Here is a 27,014-nt window from a genome sequence, read left to right on the forward strand (position 1 = left end):
ATCTGATGCTCCCCCTTCCTCTTCATTAACGGTATGGACCTCAAACATCCGGGGCCTTCGTTCAAACTTAACTGATCTCTCCATACAGGTTGCTTCTGTCAAACCAGACGTGATCTGCTTAACAGAAACTTTCCTCCTTTATGATGTCTCTGATTCCATAGTATCTCTCCCGGGCTACTCCCTCCTCCGGTATGATAGACCTGAGCCTCGTCCTGGAGGCGGGGTTGCTATCTTTATCAAAAACCTCTCTTCCTCACTCGCCCTGCACTGCACTCTCTCCACCTCACCCCCAGGAATACCTCTGGCTACGGCTTCCCCTTCGCTCCCACCTCTTGTTCATATGTGTGTTGTACCGTCCACCAAACAGTGATGACTCCATCTACATCTCGCTGTCTGATGATATGGACCAACTTCTATCTACTCATCCCAACTCTCTCTTCCTCATATGTGGTGACTTCAACTGTCATCATGCCAGTTGGCTGGGTGTGGGTACCTCTCTCACCAGCCATGGCTCCTCAGCAAAGGACTTCTGCGACTCACTGGGACTGACACAATCTGTCAATTTCCCGACCCGGATCTCAGTCAACGGAACATCTTCTCTTCTGGACTTGGTTATGACTAACTTCCCTGAAAATGTCTGCTGCTCTTCTTCTGCTCCGATCGGATCATCTGATCATGTCCTTGTTAAAGTGGACATCTCTCTGACCATCCTCAGGGAGCCTGCTCAGCGTCGACGTGTCTGGCATTTTACTCAGGCCAACTGGCACGGTCTTCAAGCAGCCATCAATCATCTGGACTGGTCTCCCATCTCTACCACCTCTGACATCAACTCATCCTGGGAATTCTTCCAAAGTAAATTGCTCTCTCTCATGCACAGATTTATCCCATCTCGTCTTCAGTTGTCATACCCTTCCTCCCGTCCATGGTACACGGAATCTTGTGGTGAGGCTGTTGCCCAGAAACAACTTGCCTTCGTCTCCTGGAAAGCAAATCCAACGGAAGGAAATCTCATTTCCTTTCACAAAGCCCGAAACAAGTGTGTGTCCACCCTCAGGAGAGCCAGGAAACAATATCTCTCCGTTCTCAAGACCGAACTCTCTTATCTGTCTCCCTCTTCCAAATCCTGGTGGCGTCTGGTCAAATCCGTTTCTGGTGTTTGTTCCCCCTCCATCCCCTCCCTTACCTCAAACGGCTACACAGCTGACTCCGCACGTGAAAAAGCTGAATGCCTCAACTCTGTGTTTGCCTCTAAATCTTGTGTCCCAAACCCATCCCTCTCTGTACCCACCATACCCAGTCGTACCCTGCTGCTCCTGGACTCCGTGTCCTTTCCTCCTGACAAGGTGGAAAAGTTTCTGTCAACCCTCGACTCTGATTCTGCAACTGGCCCCGACGGCATCAGCCCACGGGTCCTAAAATCCTGCTCTGCTGCTCTATCTCACCCTCTCTCTGTTCTCTTCACCCTCTCTTTTGCTCAAGATCAACTGCCATCTGCTTGGAAATCAGCCAACATCACCGCTTTGCACAAAAAAGGTGCAAAAACAGATCCTAGCAACTACAGACCAATCAGCCTTCTCCCAATTATCAGCAAAGTCATGGAATCCATCATTGCTTCGGATATGAAATCTTTCCTCTTCTCCAATGGCTTGATCTCTGATCATCAATTTGGTTTCAGACCAGGTCACTCTACTCTGGACATGCTGCTTCTGCTGTCTTAACAATGGATGGAGGTCCTCAATGCCAAACAGGAAATTAGAGCTGTCTCCCTCGACATATCACGTGCCTTCGACACGGTCTGGCACCCCGCTCTGCTCACCAAACTCTCCTCCTTTGGTATCCATGGAAATCTCCACGCATGGCTGGCGGACTTCCTCTCTAGTCGTCGTCAACGTGTGGCCCTGAATGGGTTTCTCTCATCTCTTCCTGTTCAGGCTGGAGTTCCCCAAGGCAGTGTTCTGGGCCCCGTGCTTTTTCTGGTCTTCATCAATGATCTCTCTGACTCTCTCGAAAATCCTCTCTATCTCTTTGCTGATGACTCCACTCTCTGCCGCTCCATTCCTCTTCCCTCAGATCGGCAGTCTGCTGCCTCCTCACTCTCTGAAGACCTGGACAAAATCACAGACTGGTCAAACAAGTGGAACATGTCTTTCAATCCTGACAAATCTCACACTCTTACTATGTCTCTCCGAAAAGATCGACTGGACAACCCTCCCATCTACTTTCTCAACAATCCTCTCCAAGAAGTTCTGTCGCTCAAGATTTTGGGTCTCACTATCTGCCATGATCTTTCTTGGGAAAACCACATTTCCAAGCTGGCCTCCAAAGCCAGTCGCCGACTGGGCAGCCTCCGTCGTGCGAAGTCCTTCCTCGGCACACCTGAGCTCCTCACCACATACAAGGCTTTCATCCGCAGCTCAATGGAATACTGTTCTCCCCTATGGGCCGGTGCTCCTGCCTCACACCTAGCTCGGCTTCACGCTGTTGAAACCAAAGCTTTCAGAATTATTGGAATCTCCCGCGATGAAGCTATCTCTGAGGGCCTTTCACTCACTCACCGCAGGCAGGTAGGTGGTCTTTCTGTCTTCTACCGACTCCTCTCCGGCCTTGCACCCCCAGCTCTCTCTGTGCTCTGTCCCCCAAATATTCCTACAGGTCGCACAAGATCTGCCAGCAACCCTCTGATGGTTAAACTGCCGAAATCTCGGCTCTCTGCTCACCTTCACTCTTTCATTCCTCTTTTCTCCCGCCTCTGGAACAAACTCCCTCACTCCCTTCAATCCCACTCGTCCCTCCAGGTCTTTAAAACAGCTGTTCACCACAATCTCTTATCTTCCCCCATCCAAAACCTTGATCTTTTCTACCCCCGCTAATTCACCCCAGATCCACCTTGTTTGAAATTCCAACTTCTTTCCTGGAAGTCCTGGCAGTGTCCATATGTTTTATACCTCTCCCACCGCCCCCTTCCCATGCCCCCCCCCCCCCCCAAAGCCCTCGCCCTCTCTCAGATCTCTCGATGTCTCCATGTCTCTCGGTCCCTGCTCTCAAATGTTGTGTTTGTGTCCTTCCCCCTCTCTCCCCATCTTGTCTACCGGTCCCGATGTTATATGTTTTATGTGTCGGTTTGTCTTTGTGTGTGATTAATGTTCGCTCTTTCACGAGCCTCGATCTTGTATAGAAAAAAAAAAGAAAAAAAAAAAAAAAAAAAGACTGTATACAGTATACGTATATGTATTTGTAATATCTATATATATATATATATATATACATTTTCAATTTCAACAACTGACACTTCAATTCGCCGACACTAAACATCACGTAAAATAAAATATCGGGCAAAGGTGCACAAAAAAATAACAAAAAAACCCCCATGATTCTGGTCGAGATGGGCAGGTGGCCAAATGAATGTGCTCTCGATGTTTGTTCATCCATCAGCTGACACACCTCATTCCCTGATGATGCTCCTGTACGTCCTCCGCACTCTCGCACCACTCCTTCCTCCCACCGGCAAGTGATCATAAGTAAACTAGAGAGTTCATAGAACACCTTACTCACCTCAATCTTTAGAAAAAGGACATGCTGCTGGTAATAAACTGTCTTTTCAAATCTTGCTTTGCCTTTCCTAACACGATATATTTCGTACGAGCCCGGATTTTGTCCAAATCTCGATTTCCCCAAAGCTGAGAGCATGAGCTCATCAAATTTGATTGGTCGAGATGGGGTCATATTTTGTCCAAGAACTGCTAAACTGGAGGTTTTTCGAAACCATAGGTCAAAAAGGCAATTTGTATTCCACACTGTTCAAGTATTTAATTCATTTGAAATAAAAAGTTTTGAAGGTTCTAGAAACTATTTTTTTCGTTAGTTTACCGCCATTGATCGTTTTACACCACTTATTTAACATGTTTAATTCGTTATTTGTGCCTGGTGTTTGTGTTTTTATGACGTCACGAAAACAAGAACTTTCATGTTTGGAATGATTTTCAGTTTCATTGTCCTGACAGACAGACAGACTAAAACGATTACCTCACTCCTCTGTGCGCTCGGGACGACATTCCGTCCCAATTTCAGAGTCAAACTACTGCTAATGTGCCGTTTCATGTTCCGATTCGTGTTGTAGGAAGTGTTTGGCTTCACAATCACCCCCAGGAAGTGCAGGCGAGTCGGCCCGGTGAGGGTGACAGATTTTCACTTCGCTGACGACATTTCCCTCGTGTCCAACTACGTACAACAAGCGCAGCAACTCCTCCTGAATGCGGAGCGTGAGTGTAAGAAGGCGGGCCTCAGGCTGAATGTGAATATGACTGAGGTGATGCCTTTCAACATCACAGACGAGGTCAAGACCTTGACATTCAATGGTTCCACTCTGGCAGTCAAGAACGACTTCAAGTACCTTCGGTCCAACATCAGCTCGACCGAGAAAGACATCATATATCTTCTATATATATAAAAGAAAGTTTTTGTTTGTTTTGTAGCGGTTACCGGAAGCATACACAATCACCTTGCACCGGCCGATGACGCAACCGGCGGGCGGTTACTTGTCCGGACTCGCCCGGACGTGTCCAGACTTGCCTTTCCGGGCAAACACTTGACTTGCATACCACACCCCGTTGAGAGGCGTGGCTTACCTATTTGCATACCACGCCCCGCCTGAGAGGCGTGGCTTTTGTGTGTTGAACTTGACTTATAAATTGCCGCCCGTTTGATCGGCTGATTCAGTGCTTTTGAGTTGTTTCGAGTGAGCTGGAAATTAATAGCTCAGTGAAACTTCATTCCTGGCGTCGTCCATTTTGTCCGTTTTATCGTGCCAGCATAGCTCGCACAGTTTGTTTGTTTGTTTGTCTGCAGGCGCTAATCTCCTGAACGGTGAACGACAGGAGGAAACATCTAAAACAAAAAATGACGGGACGGGCCCCGGGAAGGTTATAGGCTCGGAGGTGGCGAGGCGGTCGAGGCCGCTTCAGCCGGGCTGGGCCCATTTCGCAATAAATCTTCTTTCAAATTCTCTTGAAGTACAACTTATGCACTTAATCGGAATATCTGACTGATTGCAACACATGCGTGCGAGGAGGAGGAGGGGGGGTTGTGGGAATGTGCGAGAGGGGGTGTGGGAATGTGCAAGAGGGGTTTTGGGATCGTGCGGGGGGGGGGGGGGGGGAGGGGGTTGTGGGGTGTGGAGGGGTTGTGGGGGTGTGCGAATGTGCAAGAGGGGTTGTGGGATCGTGCGGGGGGGGGGGGGGGAAGGGGGTTGTGGGGGTGTGGGATCGTGCGGGGGGAGGGGTTTTTGGGGGTGTGGGAATGTGCAAGAGGAGGTGTGGGATCGTGAGAGGGGGGGGGGGGGGTGGGTATGTCCGATAGGAGTGTGGGAGCATGCGAGAGGGGGGGGGGGGGAGGTGGGAATGTGCGAGAGGGGTGTGGGAATATGCAAGAGAGGGTGTGGCATCGTGCGAGAAGGGGGAGGGGGTATGTCCGATAGGGGTTGTGGGAATGTGCGAGGGAAGTGTGAGAATATGCAAGAGGGGTGTGGGATCGTGCGGGGGGGGGGGGGGGGGGGGAGGAGGTTGTGGGGGTGTGGGAATGTGCAAGAGGGGTTGTGGGTTCATGCGGGGGGGAGGGGGGAATGTGCGAGAGAAGTGTGGGAATGTGCAAGAAAATGAATGAAAATCGGATACTTCGATGGACTGTGGGGTTTGGAAATCGTTTTGTGGTTCATTCGCTCAAACCACGTTACGTACCGAAAATACCACACACCTCCTGATGACCCGGAAAAGTAACTACATATCCAGTCCGTCCGCAATTTATGTGTCACATCTTGAAGACCCTCACAGAGATCATCATTCGTCACAGAGACGTGGTTTTCCTGAGGAGGTGATTCCGTACATTGATTAGCACACAATACTCGCCATCGGACATGAAAAGATCAAATTCACTTAATGCTGTGAAACCCGTGCGGGATACCTTCGTTGCGAAGTCTTCTTAAAAAGACGCACCTTGGGAAATAAAAAAGGTACGAGGAGGCGGGTGGAGAAATTTACTATGAAAAAATTCGCCAGCTGACGAAAAGACGTTGAACACCACGAGACATCTGCATCCAGATGATTGTTGTTGTTCCATGGTTACGACGTGATACATTTGTGACGTCAGCCTTCCTAGTCCTTAAATAAATAAGGCGATTGAACACGATCAGATTAAACGATCAGATTAGAATCGATTAAACACGATCAGATTAGTAGTTTTTAAGGCTTCATCATCGTTATATATTTATTTTGGGGAAGTTTCTTTCAGGGTGGCTTCGGACACCGGAAAGGTCTGGAGACTATTTCCACATCAAGCATGATGATCGTAATGTCAATTTTAAAATCCTTGCTTGAATTAATACATTGTAATTTTATTACAACAGAGCAAACGTACATGGTTATATATGTCGCTATGTTTATTTATATGCGACGAAAACGTCTTCTTCTTCTTCAAATAGAATTACCACCCTCTTAATTAACCCTCTTAATTGCGTTGACTGCTGAGACCCCTCAGACCTTTGATGACCCTTTAATTCCCCCAAGACCCTTCAGACCACCAACATCTCTGAAGACCCAAAATACCCCAAAGACCCCAAAGACCCAAAATACCCTTCAATGCCCTGAGGCTCAAAAATACCCTGAATACACAAAGACCCAAAACACCCCGAAGACCCAAAACACACCAAAGACCCAAAACACCCCAAAGACCCAAAACACCCCAAGGACCCAAAACGCCCCAAGGACCCAAAACACACTGAAGACCCAAAACCCCCCCGAAGACCCAAAACACCCCAAAGGCCCAAAACACACCAAAGACCCAAAACACCCCGAAGACCCAAAACATCCCGAAGACCCAAAATACCCCGAAGACCCAACACACCCAGAAAGACCCAAATCACCCCGAAGACCCAAAACACCCCGAACACCCAAAACACCCCAACGACCCAAAACACCCCGAAGACCCAAAACACCCCGAAGACCCAAAACACACTGAAGACCCAAAACACCCCGAAGACCCAAAACACCCCAACGACCCATAACACCCCAAAGACCCAAAACACCCCGAAGACCCAAAACACCCCGCAGACCGAAAACACCCCAAAGACCCAAACACCCCGAAAACCCAAAACACCGCAACGACCCAAAAGACCCTAAAGACCAAAAACACCCCAAAGACCAAAAAGACCATGAAGACCAAAAAGACCCCAAAGACCAAAAAGACCCCGAAGACCCAAAAGACCCCGAAGACCAAAAAGCCCCGAAGACCAAAAATACCCCGAAGACCCAAAAAGACCCCAAAAGACCCTTAAAGACCAAGAAGAACCAAAAGAACCTTAAGACCTAAAAGCCCCTGAAGACCCAAAAGACACCAAAGACCCTTAATACCCAAAAGCCTCTGAAGACACCAAAGACCATGAAGACCCAAAACACCTCAAAGACCCAAAATACCCCTAAAGGCCCTGAGGATCCAAAAGACCCTGAAGACCCAAATGGCCCTGAAGACCCAAAATACCATGAAACCCAAAAGACACCAAAATGGTCAAAGATGCCTAGCCCTGTGAAAGGACGTGTGGTGAGGTGCGCAGAGCATATATAATAATATATATATTATTGTGGATTTGAATCTTGTTGTAAATATCACCCTCTAAGTAGTGTAATGATTCCTTGTAAATATCTCTGTTTTGTGTGTAAAGGTCAAAGGTCGTCCGCTTAGTTAGTCCATATACATACACGTAGCAAATCATATACCCTTCTAAATAGTTATTTCCTTATTCTGTGTATTAGCTTAAGGCTCTGTTTCCCATTAATTGACACTGCATTGCACCGAATCAGATAAGACAGAATCCCTTTTCAAGTCTCCCCCAATCCTCTCAGTGCATTGGCGGTTTTCTTCACCCCAAACTCCATTGAACACGCGGTCCGTTCGGAGAAGAAAGGCGTGTCTCTGCCCTCGTCATCGGAGGGAGGAGTGAGCCAGCCCCGATCAACCAACCAAAGATGAGGGGTTTGGCTTGAGAGGGCGGAGAAAAGAACGACCGGGGAGGTTCGCGAAGATTCATGGGTGTGGCATATATAACCCGTCACGGGAGAGCCCCACAAGCAGACGATTGAGGCAGCAGATGAGGGAGGGAGCCAGACGAGCGAGGGAGCACGAAGGCAGTTTCTGTCAGGAAGGCGCTTGAGTTGGTAAAGAGAGACGTGCAACCTGCGGGAGTACGAGTGAGGGAGACGCTGTTTCCAACCAGCCTTGCCACGTCAAGCTCCGACGCGCTGCTGCAAACATCCCGGCGGTGTGGACCCGAGGGCGGAGAGTCGGCGGCTGCTCGCTCCCGGCCCGGCCGTCCTCCTGCGTCCAGCTGAACCTTCCTCTCCTTCCAGCCATTCGTTCCTGTCTTCATCCCCCCGTGTAAGTCTGATTGTCGTCCGTCTTTTATGTTGTCCTGGGGTATAAGTAAGTCTGTATAAGCTAGAAATTGCACTGTGTCTTCTGGTCCTTCCATCCTTCTGTAAATTATTTTCTTATCTTTCCTTCTCCTTGGTTCTTTTGGTCTTGTACAAAATAGTTAGTAATAAATTATATTTGTTCTTCCTACCTTGCCTTTCTTTCCTTTACATCCGTTTCGTTTTAGTGATTTCCCCATTGGATACCTGTGGCACGATTTGGCCAACGTTAAGAATCGGGTCAGTTACTTGCTAATGGTTCGTGCCGCGGCTGCTAATCCGCTCGGCAATTAACATCTTGTCCGCGGTCGCGAACGGGGTTGCTCACCTGCCTCTCCGGAGGGAGCTTGGGCAACTTCAGGACTCACGTCGGTCAGTCATACACAAAGGGATTAATCCCCCCTTCTTAAGGGGAAAAAGGCCGACGGAGAGATCCGCAACAATTGGTGTCAGGAGCGAGATTCGGACCTGAAGTGCGCTTAACGCACTCAAAAATTACGAGTGGCAATTTTTTTATTTAACATCCTTAATTTAAAATCGTGCCATGGATAGTCAAGGCGATCGGGTGCGGGTGGGAGTAGAGTTAGAAGGGGTAGAGGTGACCCAGGACCCCAGGGAAGAAGTGGGAATAATGGAGGAGGAAAGCAATGAGGATGTGGTTGCAGAGGGTTCAGGCGCACAAAATGGCGCCCTCGCGCACGATGTTGCAGCGGCACCAAATGTCGCCGCACCCGTGACCGTAGCAGCGCCGCCAATGGACTGGGGCCTATTCATGCTGCAAATGCGGGCCTTCATGTAAGAGAACAGGGGGCTGGGAGGCCAAATGGAAGCAATGGGAGGCCAAATGGAAGCAATGGGAGGCCAAATGGGAGCAATGAGGGATGAAGCAAGGGGTACCCGTGAACGTTTAGACAATAAATTTGAGGGTTTAGACAATAAATTTGAGGGTTTAGACAATAAATTTGGGGGATTAGAAAACCAAATCGGGGAATTGAGAAATGATATGGGAAGCCAAACCGGGGGGCTCGAAGGTAAATTGGGGGGCCAACTAGAGGACATGGGTAATCAAATTTGGGAAATGAAGGAGGGGTTAACGGGGTTGGAAAATAGAATGGCTGCCCAGGAGAACCAGATGGAAGGGGTGAAGAATGGGTTTGGGGGGTTAGAAAACACCATGGAAGGCAAATTGAGGGAAATAGGGGAGCAATCCGCCCGGGAAATTAAACAGATGGGAGATCAGATAGAGGAGGTGAAAATCGGGTTGTAAACCAAACTGGATGCCCAGAGGAATGATTTGGAACAGATGAGGGCAGCATCTACCAAGGAGATGGGAGAAATGGGGGAGGAGATCAGACGAGGTGTGAGCGAGGAGGTCTCGGGGGTACGCGAGGAGGTAAAGCGAGGTGAGGAGCATATGGAGAAAGAGGTGAGAAATAGTACGGCTAGGTTACAGGGGGGCATAGAGGATCTGACGAGGGGAGTAGAACAGCTGACGGTGGGACAAAAGGAATTAGTGGAGCAAGTGGAAAAGAACACTGCGATAATCGGGGGGTTAAAGGCGATGCAGAAGGAGATAAAGAAAGAACTCATAGCGACAAAGAGGGAATGTCAGATGGTACATGAGGGGTTGGCAAAGAGGTTGGACGAGGTAACGGAGGCAATGGAGACTAAAGAACGGGAGGTGAGGACGCACATAGAAACGATCAAGGTGACCTTCGAGGACGAAATTGAGGGGGCGCACCGGGAAATGAAAGAGGTGAAGCAAAAATTAGAGAATGTGGAAGAGGAGGTGAGTGAAATTAAGAAGAGACGGAGGGAAACTAAGAGAGAGATAAAGGAGGAGGTGATGGAATTGGTGCAAGGTCTGTGCTCAAACCGTGATGATGTGCTGACTAACCAAATAAAGAGTTTGCAGGTGGCGGAGGAGGAGCGGAGACGAGGTGCCGAGGTGAGTGGCGATATACTCGGAAATGTATATGGTGTGAGGGGAGATTCAGTCGGCTTGGGTGTTGGTTTAGACCCGGGTGTTCGTGAGAGGCCGCTGGTAAGGTGTGCGACTGGTCCAGAGTGTGAAGTAGGAGGTGTGCGAGGATGTCCGACTATAGGGTGTGTGAGGAAAAAGTGCGCGCCAAGGAGTGAGTGTGCTGTCGAGAGTGAGTTGGTCGTGGCGCGTGTGCGGGGGGGGGGGGCACATGGAAGCGCGTGATGGGGAGTGTGACAGGGGATGTAACGAAAGAGTGCACACCTGTGGTGAGTGTTACAGAGGATGTAATGGGGGAGTGTGCACAAGAGGATGCAACAGAAAGGTGTGCAACGGACGGGTGCATGATTACAGAGTGCGCTGTCGAGAGTAAGGGTGGATGCGCGAGTGTGGTGGTGAGAGTAGTGAGAGGGACATGGAGCACGAGTTGGTTGTGGCAGGTGCGAGAAAATGTACACCCGGAATGGAAGGATGCACACCTGGATTGGTCCAGCGCATGTGGGAATGCACACTTGAGTTGGTAGTGAAGCACGTGATTGGGTGTGCAGGTGAGTGCACACCCGTGGTTGTCACAGAGGATGTGACCGAGGAGGGGGCGCGAAGAGGTGTGTTGGTGAGGTGTACAAACGACGAGTGTGTGCCAAGGTCTGCGGTGGTCAGGTGTGTGACGAAGTCTATGAGTGTACCTGGGGGGTGTGTAAGAGAAGGTGCAATGACGGAGAGCATGGAGACAGCTGGATGTGTGAGCAAGGAACGGAACATGGGGTGTGAGCATGCAAGTGGAGCATCGATGTTAAACGGAGCAGCGGTTAGATCGACTTGTAGCCGAAGCGAGCCCTCGGTTCGTGCCGGGCTTTGTGCGCAGCAGGAACCAGCAGGGATCGTAACCACGGCGGTTTCGAAAGAACCGCCGTACGCGATCCACGCAGGGCCTCGCTCTAAACGGTCACGTCCGTGCTCCGCTAAGCGGAGCAGGCGGCCCGGTTCGAGGACTGGGGGAAAAGGTCGGCACGGCGACCACTTGTGGTCGCGGCATTCCAGCCGGCCGAGATGGGGGCATCGGACGGTTCCGTGCCGAGATGGTGCGTGCGATCCCGGCCCGAGTAAACCTCCTTCCCTGCACCGACTGCCGGACGGACCCCACCCCCGGCAACAGACCACCTGCATTCATTGCTTGGCTTCGCGAAGCCAGGCTTTGAAAATGAATTGACGCACCGAGAGGCTCAAGTGAGTAGACGTGTGAGGGTGGTAGCAGTAGTGAATTTGAAAAGCAAAATTTGATGATTGGCAAATGATTGGTAGAAGGATTGGCAGTGATTGGAAAATTTTTGATTGGCTGGAATTTGATGAGCAAAATTTCTAGTGGAAGATGCCCGATGTGGTGGGATGGCAAATCCACCATCCCTCACAACGGGGCACATGAGCAATAGCTATGGGGTTTATGGCAGTGGAAGCTCGCCGAGGGAGGGTTAGGATAAAATGATAGGGATCTAGAGAAGATGACCATAGGTAACTGTAGATTTAAGTCGCAACATTGGACAGGTAGTCGGGGACATAGAGAGGTTAGAATGGTTGATAACAACGTGGGATGTGCTTAGTTTAAAGGGAAGACGGGGAGCACCAAGTTAGAGGGAAACCAGGTAGGTCAGATGATGCCATGCGTGTGTAAAAGTGTGTGAGGAATAATTGTGGTTGTGAGTTGTATTGAGCAAGTGAACAGGTGTATGGAGCAGTGTATGACTGAGTAATGGTGATTGCGTGTTGTGTTGAGCAAATTGTCCTGGGAGGAAGGAGGGTGCAGGAAGCACCAGGTGTGATGGCACAGGTGTGCAAATACAGGTGAGCATGGTTGAATGGAATAAATGGTATGGAATATATGGAGTATGGAATGGATGGTGTGGAGTGAGTATGGTGGAAACTGTGGAGTGGATGGTGCGAAGGTGTGTATGGGGAGGATGGACCCCATCACGAATACCCGGGGAGGGTAGTTTAAAAGTTAGGTAGAGGGAGTAGGTAAATTGTGGTTGGATATTGGCATCTGTGGTGCGTGTGGTAGAATGGTGTTTGGATGGGTGCATTAGTGACGTGGAAATGGCTGGGCGTGTGGCCTGTTAGTGTGTAGTTAAATGGGCACTCCACCACTGTGAGGATGTCGGCCAGGTGAGGCTGCAGGTGGGCTCTGGGAGCCGTGGATGGGGCCCGAGGATCCGGAGGACGGACCCGGGTAGCCCAGTGCCAGAGGGCACCGAGTGGGGAGAGCGCCAGAGGGCCTTCCCCAGTTAGATAGGTTAGGGTAAGGAGCAGGTAAGCTCGGAGACAACTGCAGTGGTGGAGGTGTGCAGGTGGGTAGACCTGCTGGGAGAGCCACATGACCCCGTCCTGAAATTGTGCAAAGGCACAGGGAGTTGAATCGGGGGAGTGAGACCCCAAATTGATGAAGCACCACAATGGGAATTTGGTCAATGGTCAATGGTCAATGGTCAATGGGAATTTGGTTCTTAAAACCGCATAGAGTAAGATTGCCAATGGATTGGCAGGGAGAGACCCCGGGTAGTGTAAAGTGTGTTAATGTCATTTAGAAGGTAGATAGGATGGAAATCTCCTTGCACCATCGACATCCACTCACCTGAGGTGACAGAACGCCACACCATGCCATGTGGTTATTTTTTTTCTGTGCAAATGTTTGGATTGTGAGACGCATCATGACGTGGGTGTGACATTGTACTGATGTTCCATCTCTCCCTCCTTATGAGGATTGATGATGAATTGGTGATGGCAAATTTTGGATTAGAGGGATTGTGGTGACGAATTTGGTATTACGGGAAATATGGGGAAGACGAGACAGTAGTGATGAATTGGTAAGGGTGTAGATTTTTCTACATACGGGGGTAAGGGGCAAGGGTAGAACAGGTAACAGGGGGGGTGACGTACAGTAGGGACGAGCTTTTCTCCGCTCAGTCTCCAGACGCACCTCACCTTGCATTGCCTTTATTGATGTGTACCCTTGTGACCTTACCCCTCGCTAACCTGCCCTCTCTGTCTTCCTTCCCCGACCCATGGATCATGCTCTCTGGGCACCGAGGGGAGCGTGCGAGAGTCCGCCATTGTGTGCCAGAACCCCCGCAACCAGCTGTCTGCATTGATGCACCACTTATGGACCACATGTCTGTGGCTGAGCACCACTCATGGACCCCACGGGTTGGGGCATGGCCCCTCTGCTGGAACCGGCCACGATGGCCCAAGATCTTGCTTGCAGACCCGGTGAGGTGGCACCAAGCCCACAGGTGAACCACTCATATTCGGCCCCTGTGGGCCATAAATAAACGGACACATTTTGTGCACTTTTTATGTCCAAATAGGCCGCCAGCAAGAAGATGAAGTTGACAACATCAGGAAGAATAATGGCCAGCAGAGGGAGCCGAAGAGCAAGACCAGCAACAGGGGTTTGTTTGTTATTATGAACTGTGGTGACTGTGCACTCAGGTGCGTTTATGGTGCGTTTATGGTGCTTCGGTGATTATGGGTGCTGGCGTGTCGATGCAGCGCAGGCTGTCTCGCCCCCCCCCCCCAAAAGGAACAATCGCAGGTCCTGGGTTGCGTTGTGTAAATACAATTAGCGTCATTTGTAAACAATGCTCCCCACCGTTCATGTTTAGTTTGAAGACAATTCTGCAATTCGGTTAGCTGTGGGCGTAAATCTGTTAGGCAGGGTGTAATGCAGCAGGGGGACATACTTATTTGTGTTTTAAAACTGTCACACTCAGGGTCAGGTTAAATGTAGAGGGAACTACACCTACGTGTCACACTAAGTTAAAGTTTTATAGGCCCGAGCACGTGCCTAGAGGATGAGGGTGCAGTGTTGTGGATTTGAATCTTGTTGTAAATATCACCCTCGAAGTAGTGTAATGATTCCTTGTAAATATCTCTGTTTTGTGTGTAAAGGTCAAAGGTCGTCCTCTTAGTTAGTCCATATACATACACGTAGCAAATCATATACCCTTCTAAATAGTTATTTCCTTATTCTGTGTATTAGCTTAAGGCTCTGTTTCCCATTAATTGACACTGCATTGCACCGAATCAGATAAGACAGAATCCCTTTTCAAGTCTCCCCCAATCCTCTCAGTGCATTGGCGCTTTTCTTCACCCCAAACTCCATTGAACACGTGGTCGGTTCGGAGAAGAAAGGCGTGTCTCCGCCCTCGTCATCGGAGGGAGGAGTGAGCCAGCCCCGATCAACCAACCAAGGATGAGGGGTTTGGCTTGAGAGGGCGGAGAAAAGAATGACCGGGGAGGTTCGTGAAGATTCATGGGTGTGGCATATATAACCCGTCACGGGAGAGCCCCACGAGCAGACGATTGAGGCAGCAGATGAGGGAGGGAGCCAGACGAGCGAGGGAGCACGAAGGCAGTTTCTGTCAGGAAGGCGCTTGAGTTGGTAAAGAGAAACGTGCAACCTGCGGGAGTACGAGTGAGGGAGACGCTGTTTCCAACCAGCCTTGCCACATCAAGCTCCGACGCGCTGCTGCGAACATCCCGGCGGTGTGGACCCGAGGGTGGAGAGTCGGCGGCTGCTCGCTCCCGGCCCGGCTGTCCTACTGCGTCCAGCTGAACCTTCCTCTCCTTCCAGCCATTCGTTCCTGCCTTCATCCCCCCGTGTAAGTCTGATTGTCGTCCGTCTTTTATGTTGTCTTGGGGTATAAGTAAGTCTGTATAAGCTAGAAATTGCACTGTGTCTTCTGGTCCTTCCATCCTTCTGTAAATTATGACTATAAGAACACTTAAAAAGACCAGTAGAAATCTATAAATTGATATGAGAGGAAACAGAGGTAGGTATGATTTGTGGTTCTCACGCCAAAGTGCATATGGAGCAACTTGTTTTGGTTTGACAAAGAAAAAGAAGAAGAGGAAGAAGAGACCAAAGTCTAAAGCGTAGACCAAACCAAAAGCTGTGCATGTGTGCTGCCCTTATCATAGCCCCAAGCACATTTGATATTGCCAACGACAACAGTCCCATAAAAAAAAACACAGAGGAAAAGGAAAATGTTGATGATAGGTTTATGGTCCGATCTCAAAAAAACAAAAAACCGGCTTGTGATAAAAGAAAACGGAGCCAACCATCAGCACCGGCACAAGATGTAGAGCATTCCGTTCCACGCAAGTTCTTGACGCAGTTCCACGCAATTCTCCACCGACCGCTCCTTCCATGCCGTAGAGCATTAGAGTCCAGTTGGATATGACTATTGGAATAAGAATTCCTTTTTGGTTAAAGGCCTTCAATTTATTTGCATTTTTTTTGTTTAAAGGTATACACAAGGGCAGCTTTTTAAAAATCAGTACGATTGAATGGGCCGTATCCAATTACCAAAATAAACCGATTTGATCGTGTTCCACAATTCCACTCTCCATTAATGAATGTACTGGATATCGGAAGAGCTTTCATCGATAAAACAAAAACAAAGAAGGAACCCCTCATGAGAGGAGGGTTGTGGGGCGATTGAAAATGACCACAAAGCTGGAAGAAGGAAGAAAAGGAGAGACCCAAAGCTTTCAACAACAACAAACGACAAATCCCTGCAACTCATGTCATCGTGGATAAAAAAAATAATAATTAAAAACCCTCATCTTTCTTCGCACCTGCCGTTTCGCAAAGTCGAATAATTATTTGTCTCCATTTCGGGAATAGGCGCCTGGTGTCATATCCTTGGTGTTGGGCTAGCGGCTAGGGTGCCGGCTTAGGATCCAATGGATCCTGGGTTCGAATCCCGGTCGATCGCTGAATTAACGCCAGGGGGGTTGACTCAGCCTGTCATCCTTCCGAGGTCGGCTAATTGAGTACCAGTTCACTGGTAATTCCCTGTTTGTCGTTAAAGGCGGCAAAAAGGGTTGGCGTCAGGAAGGGCATCCGGCCGTAAAACATTGCTTCAAAAAGGGGACCGAAAAACAACAACAACCACGGTTCCCGAAAAAGGCCAACCCCCGCATGGCCTCTAAAGGTGGTTTTATACCGACAAGGGGTGAAGGCCACAAAAATTGCATTGAAGTGACAGAACCTCAAACATAACTAGATATACCCTCCAACAAGGAATACGCAATGGTGGGCCTATTCTTTTTTTTCCAAAATCTATCCTCCCCGGTGATGTTGACAGTGGTGTGGGCAAAGTCGTCAATTATCTCCTTCCGCTCCTTCCGATTTATGGCTTGAAGCTTCTTCCTTTTCCTAAAGAGGGTTAGAAAAGGTGGACAGTTGGTCACTGACTTCGTTGGAAAGTCGACGATCAACAAGTGATCATCTTTATCAATAAACAGTCCAGAACGATCACAAATCGCCACATTTAACTGCTCACGTGACAACATACCTGTGATGTCATGCTGACAAAAATTCATGATTTCATGCAAAATTAATGACAAAAGTCCAAAAAAAAGAGAAAATCAAATTTGACAAATTTTTTTTTTTAATGGAATTTGAAAAATTTGAATAAAAGGTGAAAAATGAAAAAATTGAATTTGAAAAATTTGAAGAAAAAAATAGAAAAAGTCTAAAATGGCAAAAATTCACGATTTCATGCTGACAAAAGCTAAGGCTCATCACTTCAAATATGGCTTCAAAGTTAAAACTTGGAAGAAAAACAAAAGGAATGTGGTAAATTTTCATTTAAACTTTTAAGATAAAATGGTGCTTTGAGAAGCTCATCCTTTGTGTACGTCTCACAACAAGTTTACAAAAACATTTTTCAAAATATTCATCAATAATTTGCAACAGAAAAAGATCACAACGGCGTGCGTGTGTAACATACGTCAGGCTCTTCTTGTGGAGCAACCCGCTGAGGCTTATTGGGAGGAGGGATGGGGTGAAGGTAAATAAAAATGGTGGTGGGTTGTGGGGGACAGAAAGGAAAAAAAGAGATTATTAGCAATAGAAACAGAGCAGCAGTCATTTATAGAGCACCAACTACCAATAGGCCTGGTTTCCGTTTCCGTTTGTTTCTCGCATCACTTTGAGCTCAGTAATTAACGTGGACGACACATCCATGCGTAATGCGCACAGCATTTTCAGGTACACGCACATGCTGGCAAACGGCGAGAAGCACATTTTCCATCCTCTGCACCTTTCACCATCTTCCACGGGCCGACACTGCAGATGGAAGAGCTGCTTAGACACAACATCACTTACTCGGTCAGATACATTCTCGGGCTTCCCCCAAGGAGCTTCGTCACTCAGGCTCAGTTTTTCACGAGGTAAATCTATTCTTGGACCCAACTTAAACGTTAAAATTTTGATTGTGAAATTATAGAGAAAACATTGTGAAAGTGCACCTGTAGCCATCTTTACAAGGCAGTCAAGCAAACAAGAAGACAAATCACCTTTTCTGAGGCTCATGTTGAGGCCACCTGAGCATGCACCAGCATCAGTGTGAAATACCTGGTCACCAACAGCACACAGCTCTAAGCAATGCTCTGAAGGTTTTTTTTAATCCAAACGTCACAGTCATCGAGCTTGTGTCGTGCTTCGTGTGATGTACCGTTTCCATCCCGGCCTTGTAAACGAAACTGTTGCGATGTTTTCATTCATAATGGACTGCTCAAATTCATCACCTGTCGTCCAAGGTAGTGCAATGATGTGGAAACTTCGAGCATTCATTGTGTTTGAACCTCAATTAAATGACATTTGAAAGAGACAAGTTTTCAACGAGGGTTCAACGAGGTTAAAGTTGTTTGGCGGACAAAACAAGTGTTTTTACTTTTCATCAAATCCAAACTGGCATCAAAATATCGTACGATGACTTGATGCTGTTGAAGCTTATTTCTAACTTCGGTGATGTGAGCGCGCGTTGATATTTGTCAAAGTTCTGCAGTTCAAGTTGTGTTCAGAATTAAATCGTCGTCAATTACTGCATAACTCAAACCTTATTTGACAGGACGCCGTGCTTACTTGAGTGAAAGCGAAGGGATCATGAAAACCAGTGCAGTTGCAGAATGTCAAAGCGAAAGGACGACGTGCGCATGCGCGGAAATAGAGGTCAAAGGGGAAAAGGCTCGAAGAGCACATGCGGACGTGGTAGAAATCACCAAGGAAACATCGCAGAGAAAATAATTAAATGTCGGAGGAATCGTGGAAGGGTCAAAGATCAAATGGTAATATCGATTTCCCATCAAAAGAAAGCCTCGGTCACCACCATTTAGACACAGGAATCCTCGTCGTTTAGTTTATTCAGTTTTGGATTCAACTGCTATCGTCACGTCATGTCTGAACGTGGTAAAGGGTCTCGGAAAGGAGGTGCTAAACGTCATCGCAAGGTACTGCGTGACAACATCCAGGGAATCACAAAGCCTGCCATCCGGTGAATGGGCGATTACACTTTCAAGAAACGTGTTGTGGCTCTGAAAAGAGCCGTTGGGTGGTATGTGATGCACACCGTGGACGACCGGCTTAAGGTCGCTCCCCGCGGATACGTCGTGCCAGCTGGATGTCCTTGGGCATGATGGTGACACGTTTGGCCTGAATCGCGCACAAATTAGTGTTCTCAAACAGACCGACGAGGTAGGCCTCGCTCGCCTCCTGCAGCGCCATCACCGCGGAGCTCTGGAATCGCAAATCGCTCTTGAAATCCTGTGCGATTTCACGGACCAGGTGCTGAAACGGCAGCTTGCGAATGAGCAGCTTCTTTTTTTTTTTTTGTATACAGAATCGAGGCTCGCGAAAGAGCTAACATTTACTTCACAAACAAATCAACCAGACAAACAAAATATATAAAAAGAGGGAGCGGAAGACAAGATGGGGAGAGAAGGGGAAGCACACATACACAACATTTGAGAGCAGGGAGATGTGTGGAAGGGAGAGGGCTTGGGGGGAGGAGGTGTGGGAAGGGGGGGGGGGGGGGGGAGAGGTATAAAACACAAGGACACCAAGGCAAGGACTTCCAAGACAGAAGTTGGTATTTCAAAAAAGTGGAATTGGGGTGAAATTAGCGGGGTAGAAAAGATCAAGGTTTTGGATTGGGGTAGATAAGAGATGGTGGTGAACAGCCGTTTTAAAGACCTGGAGGGAGGAGTGGGATTGAAGAGAGTGAGGGAGTTTGTTCCAGAGGCGGGAGAAAAGAGGAATGAAGGAGTGAAGGTGAGCAGAGAGTCTTGATTTTGGCAGTTTAACCATAAGAGGGATGCAGGCAGATCTTGTGCGACCTGTAGGAATATTTGGTGGACAGAGCCCAGAGAGAGCTGGGGGGAGGGGGGGGGGCAAGGCCAGAGAGGAGTTAGTGCATTATGATATGTCATGAGTCATGACGCTCGATTTTTGTGCCAAAAGTGATTTTTTTGCAGTTTTGTCAACTTTGTGGGGTAAATTAACAGAAAAATTAGGGGTTGAATTTGTTCGCTAACTTTTGGGGCATTGGGGGTAGAAAATTAGGGGTTAAATTTTTTCGCGAACCTTTCGGGTATTTTGGGGGGCCTTTTAGGGGGGGGGGGCAACCCCCAAAAATTGCAAAATCTATATCTCGGCTCCTAGACATGCTAGCTTCATGATCTTGGTGTCTAGGATAGGGTTTCTGGGGGCGCCGAGTTCAATTATGATGTTTACAAGATGATCTGAGGTCAAGGTCATTGGCTCAAGGTCACCACAGGGAAATAAATGACCCCAAAATGTAAAATCCTAGTAGGACCTAGTAGGAGCCGAGATATAGATTGTGCAATTTTTGGGGGTCACCCCCCATAAAGCCCCCCCAAAATCCCCGAAAAGTTCGCGAAAAAATTCAACCCCTAATTTTCCTTTTAATTTACCCCCTAAAGTTGACAAAACTGCAAAAAAATCACTTTTGGCACAAAAATCGAGCGCCAGCCCTTTTTCTTACATATCATAATGCACTATCAGTCTCATCTCAAAACATTGTGGACCACGATCGGTCTCGCATTATCTCTCATCTGAAGAGGTTTGTTCGAAGATTCTAAATTTATTATTAACACTGAGTGTAATGGCTGCCGACCACATTCGTTCGTGGTAGTCTAATGTTTTGGTGTACTGGTGGTTGTGGCGGTGTAGCGGCTGTGTGTAGTGCTTTTATCGGTGGTTCACATTGTGCTTTTCGTAACAGCAATATGTATCTCGGTTTTGTAACGTCCACCAACACCATTCGGCTTCATAGTTAGTTCTATCTTTTATATTTTAACTAGCGGAGTCTTTAGGATATTTCATGTGGTGTCGATCTGGAGCCTGGAACGCGCAGAGGAAGAGCGCATGAAACGGTGTGAAGAGGTTAAACACTGAACTCTGAAAAAGGTTAACTGAGGATCCAAAGTTGGTATGTAATTTCGTTTGTTTCTTTGATACATAATATTAATACATTCGCTGCTTAAGCTGTAAGTGTAAGAAATCGATTTGATGTGCAATTTCCGCTTTGTGAGGTAAATGCTTTGCAAACGGTTTGTATTTCGACATTGCGGATTTCTCGTGCAGAACGACAAACTGCTGTATGAATGTTTGTATTGAAGCCGAATGTGCGATCTGCAATAATGGAGATTTGTTCGTAATTCGCTGTTTGTTTCTCATGTTGTAGTTTCACGGAGGCAACGAATAAAACGCCTGTGCGAGACCCAAGGTTTCCTGTCATCCTATTTCCTTGGTCTTCTTCTTCTTCACAATTCGAGCCTTAGCGGCTCCTCTTCTTCATACGCCGAACCCCAGCGGTTACACTCAGTGTGACGGTCGGTAGGTCACACAGACATTGTTATGGAACTGGACACGGGCGCGTCATGCTCCACTATTTCAGAAACTGTATGTTATGATAAGTTGTCTGAATTTTCATTGTACAACAACATAACTTTGCGTCGTTGTACATGGGAATTGGTTCTTTTTGTTAGATGTACCAAGTTACCAGTTATGGTATCGGGATAACCAGGCCTCCTATGAGGGTCACACTGGAAGCCTATTGTTCTTGTAACACATTTTCTGGAGACGATTCAGACAAAACTGTTCTCGCTTTCTCCACGAAACGTTAACTCGTTGTAGATACCAATTTAACTTGGTGCATCATGAATTTTGTTTTTGCAATTTTGACTTAAACTGGCTGCCATTGCCTATTACGTCATAAGCTTTAAACATCTTCTCCATAACCGCTGAACAGATAAAGGCGAAATTTCAAAAATATGATCACCTCGGTATGGGGATGAAAGTTTGCGAAAAAAATGTCATGGGTCATGTGATTTGGTGGCCATATTGGGTTAAAAATAAAACTTAAAAAAACTACTTATGCGAAACTGCTTATCAGATCGATACAAAACTTGAAATATGTGAACATACTATGGGCTGTCTTTCCCTCACGGTCCCCCTGTACTGTCTTTCCCTCACGGTCCCCCTGTGCAGTCTTTCCCTCGCGGTCCCCCTGTGCTGTCTTTCCCTCACGGTCCCCCTGTGCTGTCTTTCCCTCGCGGTCCCCCTGTACTGTCTTTCCCTCACGGTCCCCCTGTGCAGTCTTTCCCTCGCGGTCCCCCTGTGCTGTCTTTCCCTCACGGTCCCCCTGTGCTGTCTTTCCCTCGCGGTCCCCCTGTGCTGTCTTTCCCTCGCGGTCCCCCTGTGCTGTCTTTCCCTCGCGGTCCCCCTGTGCTGTCTTTCCCTCGCGGTCCCCCTGTGCTGTCTTTCCCTCGCAGTTGTTAGCTCTTTCAAGAGCCTCGATTCAGTATATATATTAAAAAAAAATAAAAAAATACTAGTGGGGGGAAAAATATTTGCAAACTATTATGTCATCAGTCATATGGTTTGACCACCATCTTGAAATTAAGCAAAAAATTAAACAATAAATATGTTGTGCATAGCACGATACTTGCGAAATCCCGAAGCCTAAAATAAGTTGTTGGCCTATGATGACCTGAAAAATAATTGGTGGTTGGATTGAGTGACCTGGTATGCAAATCCTCTTAAAATTTCAAGTCTATCCGATGAAAATTTAGCATTATGGAAACTTGGCCTATGTTGACCTCAAAAATATTTGGTGGTTGAATTCAGTGACCTGGTATGCAAAATCCTCTTAAAATGTCAAGTCGATCCGATGAAAATTGACGATTTTAGAAATTTGGCCTCTGGTCGCTTTTGGCCTATGTTGACCTCAAAAATACTTGGTTGAATTCAGTGACCAGATATGCAAATCCTCTTAAAATTTTAAGTCAATCGGATGAAAATTGAGGATTTTAGAAATCTGGCTTATGTTGACCTTTTGGCCAATGTTGACCTTTTGGCCAATGTTTACCTCAAAAATAGTTGGTGGTTGAATTCAGTGACCTGGAATGCAAATCTTTTTTAAATTTTAAGTCAATCGCATGAAAATTAAGGATTTTATAAATCTGGCAGATGTTGATCTTTTGGTCTATGCAGACCTCAAAACAAGTTGGGGTTTGAATTCAGTGACCAGATATGCAAATACACTTAAAATTTCAAGTTAATTGGATGAAAATTGAAGATTTTAGAAATTTAACAAACTTGGTGACCTTTTGCCGATGTTGACCTGTTGACCTTTTGACCCCAAAACAATAGGCGTCTTGCTTATGACCAATTCTTCCATTTCGTGAAGTTTGGCGATGATCGGTTGAAAATTGTGACCTGTAGGCGACTGACATACAGAGAGACAAACGGACAGACAGAATAATGCACAAGACCAACCAATATACTTGAAACAACAACAACAACAACAACATGCATTTTAAAGGCCATTTTCCCTGCTAGAGCGGGGGTTAGCCTTGCGGTCCCCATGACAATCTTCTCCATTTTGCCCTATTTTCTGCATCTCTCCTTGTTAACCCCCTTGCCCACATTTCTTCTTCCACCATCTTTAGCCAAGTCTTTCTCGGTCTTCCCCATCTTCTACTTCCTTCTACATTCATTTCCATCACTCTTCTCAACCAGTCACTTTCATCCTTCCTCAACACATGACCAAACCATCTCAACCTGTTCCTCTTCACAGCATCAATCACAGGCTCTATTCCCATCATCTTTCGCAATTCATCATTTGTCTTCCTCTCTCTCAACGATACTCCGCACATCCGTCGAACCATTCGCATTTCCACCCTTTCCAACCTTCGTTGCTGCTCTACGTTCATTACCCATGTCTCGCTCCCATAAATCATAACACTTCTCACACATGCAGCATACACCTTTCCCTTCAGCTTCAACGACACTCCCCTCATCATCAGCACGCCACTCAATTCCCGAAACTTCTTCCATGCACATCTCACTCGAGCAACCGTTGCCGAGTCTGATCCACCTTCTCCATTCAGCATGTCTCCGAGGTAGCAAAATGTTTTCACACCTTCCAGCTTCACACCGTCTCCAAGATCCAACTCAACATTTCTGCCATCTGCAGCTCCCTCTGTGCACACCTTACATTTGAATGTAGCTGCCACACTGGTTAATGACCCTCTCAGACCACTACATTTTTGATGAACCCACTCAGCGCACATTGTACACTGAATGGAGTTCACTCCGACACCCTTCCTACACACAGCACAGGGCCACTTCCCAGTTCTTTCCACCTCACCACATGCTTTACCACTTGCCATCACCTTCGTCTTTCCGATATTCACCTTCAGACCTTTTGTCTCCATACATTCCTTCCACGTGTTCATCTTTTCCTTCAGTCCATCCATACTTTCCGCAATCAACACCAGATCATCTGCATACAACAACTCCCACGGTAAACCCTCCTTTACGTTCTGAGCCAGCACCTCCATCACAGCTACAAATAGTAGTGGACTTAGTACCGACCCCTGATGCACTCCCACCTTCACCTCAAACTCACCACTGTTCCCGTCCTTCGTCCTTACAGCTGTGCGCGCTCTTTTGTACATTGCCAATTGCCAAAACCATTGCCAAAACCAATATACTTGAAAGATCTTCGATTTTCGGAAGTCATAATATTTTCCAGAGTACCTCTTAATGGATCAATGCAAAATGTCATACATATGATTAACTACTGATGTGGCAAATATATTTGTGAACTATGACGGCATCAGCCACGTAATATGCGGCCATCTTGGAGTTAAGGAAAACATTTAATCATTTTTTTCTCCAAAACTGCAGAATGTTTCAATGCGAAATTTCATATGGATGATCAACTCCGCATGAGGAAAAATATTTCTTTAATAAATGTATTATCATAAATATATGTGATGCAATGAGAAGTCCTTTGACAGGAATGCTGGTATAATCGACTGGAATACTCGGTATATGTCCTTCTCCAGGATACAATAGGGATCATCTGGATTCTGGTCAGGTATTCGAGATACACTGAGCCAACAAAGCTAAAGACTGCAAATCGGTTTTGCAATTTATAAAATTGACGAGTCTCGTTGCTCTGAAGACGCCATTTAAACCAAAAGGAAAAGAAGAAGCTGTAGGAGCTGGGCTCCAACGTAAAGCGGAAGAATGGACGCGACAAAAAGCTGGAATTCGTCCGAGTTTCTTTATTGTGTCAAATCAACTCGGGTACTCTGAAAAGCCCGTTTATCGGGCAGCAATATATATACACATTATCCCGGAGCGTTTGCCCGGGAAAGGCGAGACCGGGCGTGCCCGGGCGTCCTGGGCGAAACCTGGAAAGGCGAGTCTGGACATGCCCGGGCGTCCTGGACGAGGCCTGGCAAGTCGAGAGCGGGCATGCCCGGGCGTCCTGGGCGTGCCCGGGCGTCCTGGGCGAGCCCGGCATGGTGATCGCTCCGCGTCCTCGGTAGGTGCAAGGCGATTGTGTATACCCAGCGGTAGCCCCTACAAAGCCTTCATTTTCGCTTTTATTTTCGCACTGCAATGTGGCGGCGACACACAACTTGCTGACGTCACAAACAATCTTCTTACAAACTGGAAGAAGAATGATGTGCGTAAAAAGGAAGTATTCAATAACGTTGAAGAAATTCCGGGTGATCTTGTAAACCTCGGACTGTAACTGTGACGAAGGTTCACGTGATCGGGTTGGATCTCATCTGAAGAGATTTGTTCGGAGATTCTCATTTTATTATTAATACTGAGAAAGATCTGTAAAACGTTTATTTAAAGACAAAAATAATTTTCTGTTTGTTGATGACGGGAATGAAGATAAGTTAAACGAGTTTTTATTAAATGTATGTTGAAGTGTTTCATTGTTCATTTAATGAGGTGTTTTTCACTTGTTTTGTTTTATTCACTGCATTGTTTTATATGACTATATGATAGCCTGGTGTTGGCTTAGCGGTTAGGGTGCCGGCTTGGGATCCTAGGATCCTGGGTTCGAATCCCGGTCGATCGCTGAATTAACGCCAGGGGGGTTGACTCAGCCTGTCATCCTTCCGAGGTCAGCAAATTGAGTACCAGCTTGCTGGGATGAATGATCACGGTGAGTACCCTGATTTATTATAGGTACACCGGCTCCCTGCGCATCGTAAGAGCGTGACCAAAGGTTGGCGTCAGGAAGGGCATCCGGCCATAAAAACATTGCCTCAAACAGGGAACCATGATTGTCATGGGGTCCGCAAGGCTAACCCCCTCTCTAGCGGGGAAAATGGCCTTAAAACGATCATTCATTTTCATTCATTCATTCATTATTGTTTTTCATGACGTCATCACTAAACTTCATACAGCGATGGTTAAACCACATTCTTCCTTTTAACTACAAACCACGCAGAAAGTTTTCATAATTAACTTGTATATCCAAGGTGACCTCTAAATGAGGAGGTCTTATAAAGGTTGTAGATGGATGGATGGATGAGGGATCTATGTAGCGTTGGTACGGAAAAAAACGTCGGTCCCATCTGCTGCATCCAAAACTAAAGTTGGAGAATCTTCTCTAAAACGTCGTTAAGACCAGAGATTCTCAACCAGTGGGTCGCGACCATCAGTGGTCCGGAAGGCGCAACCTTGTGGTCCGCGGACATCATACCCAGCAGAGAAGGCAGGTGATTAGTTTACCTCACGAGTGTCGTAGAATTTACCTTACGAAAAAAAGTTATATTGATGTTGTTGTATTAATTTGTGATTGGAATGATGCTGTTTAACATGAAAATATGGAGAGATTGAGTTTAAAGGTGAATTAGGAAATCATGTGAGGGTTTCCATCCATAACATTCGCGGATTCTGTATTTGCAGTTTCGCTGTTGATCGTATTTGGTTGATCGAAGGTTTTTCCGGAATGGAGAACGTCTCGGACATCTCGTGTTCACACGAAAAGGCAAGCTGCTGTATTTTACTTTTACTGTGTTTTATTTTGACAAACATGGACCGTTAACTGAAAAGAAAAACCGACGATGGTGGCGAAACTTCAGGAGTTGCTAAAAGGAGGTGAACTCATCGTCAGAACATCCGACCCTGAATATATTAAGTTTGGATTTACACGTGCATGGGATTCAGTCAGAGTGGTCAATCAAGCTCTGTTAACTTGCACCACCACATACTTGTGTGAGTCAGGGTTTTCACTTGTAATTGGCACAACTCAAAGACAAGGAATATACTGAAAGCAACTTTGAATGGTACTCTGTGAGTCGGACTCTCACCCATCCCACCTCAGATTGATCTGATTGGTTCTGATTGGAAGTATCCCACTGATGTAAGCAGCACTCTATATTTAAGG

At 47.1% G+C, this 27,014-nt stretch overlaps 2 long non-coding RNA genes across 3 annotated transcripts; one reads left to right on the top strand and one right to left on the bottom strand.

The window, feature by feature from the left end:
- Window positions 1-15,476: 15,476 nt before the first annotated feature.
- LOC144889111 (uncharacterized) lies at window positions 15,477-18,673 on the bottom strand. Of its 2 annotated transcripts, XR_013621597.1 has the most exons (5): window positions 18,368-18,673; window positions 17,958-18,030; window positions 17,800-17,857; window positions 17,232-17,569; window positions 15,477-16,654 (listed from the first exon to the last, which is right to left on the bottom strand). It is a non-coding gene; the product is annotated as an uncharacterized LOC144889111 (long non-coding RNA). The 2 variants fall into 2 exon arrangements; XR_013621596.1 differs by having other exon boundaries at window positions 17,800-18,030; window positions 18,368-18,670.
- Window positions 18,674-20,638: 1,965 nt separating this feature from the next.
- On the top strand, window positions 20,639-26,716 carry LOC137411421 (uncharacterized). Its single transcript, XR_013621598.1, has 3 exons — window positions 20,639-20,732; window positions 20,988-21,139; window positions 26,534-26,716. It is a non-coding gene; the product is annotated as an uncharacterized LOC137411421 (long non-coding RNA).
- Window positions 26,717-27,014: the final 298 nt, after the last annotated feature.

This window comes from Myxine glutinosa, unplaced genomic scaffold (genome assembly GCF_964187855.1).
Source record: "Myxine glutinosa unplaced genomic scaffold, kmMyxGlut1.1 SCAFFOLD_847, whole genome shotgun sequence".
Taxonomy (NCBI): Eukaryota; Metazoa; Chordata; class Myxini; order Myxiniformes; family Myxinidae; genus Myxine; species Myxine glutinosa.